A 1,562-nucleotide genomic window follows, 5' to 3' on the forward strand; every position below is an offset into this window, starting at 1 on the left:
AGAAGAAGAAGAAGAAGAAGAAGAAGAAGAAGAAGAAGAAGAAGAAGAAGAAGAAGAAGAAGAGAAAGAACAAGAAGAAGAAGAAGAAGAAGAGAAAGAAGAAGAAGAAGAAGAAGAAGAAGAAGAAGAAAAAAAAGAAGAAGAAGAAGAAGAAGGGGAGGTGGAGGACAAAGAATGCGGGAGTGCCATGATAGTAGTAGGATGCTAAATGATCAAGTGTCCTGAAAGTGATTTGTTGTGGATGATAGTAGTTATTGAATTCTTGAGTCATCTCTTTTGAATGTATTGTTTATAACATTTGTGTAAGTGTTATTCTAAACAGCAATATTAGTAAAGCAAGGAGGTGGCGGAGAGGAAGAAGACGAAGAAGAAGCAGAAAGAGAAGGGAGAATAATAAGGGAATGCAGGTGGTATAGTAGTAGTAGGATGCTCAATGGTCAAGTGACCTAAAAGTGGCTCGTTGTGAATTATTGCAGTGATTCGGACTATTTTTGAATGAATTCTTGGGTATCTCTTGAATGTATCATTTTTAATATTTCCGTGCATGTTTGTGTTATTTTAAGGCGCTGGTGGATATGTCGTTTGTTGTAGATGCGTTCAAAAGGGGTTTGCATTTTACTAATTCGTTGGCTACAGGTTCTATCGTCCTGGAATTGAAAGAGGGATAAAGTTCTGAAGCTTGGATTTTGTTATTGGCGCAGATGTCGATGTGTTGGCTGACTGTTATTTTTCTGTCTTGGGAATTTTGATCTGGTATCTGTGCAGAGCCATCCTTTGAAGTAGGCCTCTTTCTGTTTGCCTATGCATTGCTCTTGACACCCAGAGCAGGTTAGTGCGTACATCAGGTTCTCTGAAGTACACGTGAAGCTGCTTTTCAACGTGAAATGATGTCCCTGTTTAAAGAACTCTGATCTCTCAATTAAATTGACGTATATCCTACAGTTGGGTTTTCTGCGTTTTTGTTTTTCCTGACGGGTTCTGTGTTGTTGTTGAGCGTATTCGACATGCTTGAGGAAGTGTTTTAAGAGGGTATCTAAAAGGGTACTGAGGTGGTGGGTTTTACATGGGGGCCCTGTTATTATAGGTCTCAATTCGAGGTCATTAGGAGTAGGGACTTTGATTACTATGTCTGTGGCTATCCTGCATGCGTTACATATTTTCTCACTTTTGTGTGTCTTGGGAATACCATAGAATTGACTGGTTTTACTTTTGAAATTGGTCATACAATCATATTCTTTGTCGGTGAGCCCTTCTCTGGATAGGATTAACATGGACTTTAGGATGCTCATTATTTTCTGCTGACTCTAGTGCTGGTCCTTTTCATAATATGGATAGTACTAGAGTTATCTAGTATACTGTGTCAATTAAGACAACTGTACTCCCTTTATCAGCCTCTATGATTGTTATTGTCTTATCTTTTAATTTGTTCAGCCTAGTCCATTGTTTCTTGGTGAAGTTTGGTTTGTGTTTTTGTTTGTGCATAGGCTGTGTTTAATTCGAGGTGTGTTCACAGAAATACACACACACACACACACACACACACACACACACACACACATATA

At 38.7% G+C, this 1,562-nt stretch overlaps 1 protein-coding gene across 1 annotated transcript in view; it reads left to right on the forward strand.

Annotated features, from left to right (window-relative positions):
- LOC106869292 (toll-like receptor 3) overlaps positions 1–1,562 on the forward strand; it is a 353,412-nt gene that overhangs the window by 92,601 nt on the left and 259,249 nt on the right. The window lies entirely within an intron of this gene.

This window comes from Octopus bimaculoides, chromosome 29, assembly GCF_001194135.2.
Source record: "Octopus bimaculoides isolate UCB-OBI-ISO-001 chromosome 29, ASM119413v2, whole genome shotgun sequence".
NCBI lineage: Eukaryota > Metazoa > Mollusca > Cephalopoda > Octopoda > Octopodidae > Octopus > Octopus bimaculoides.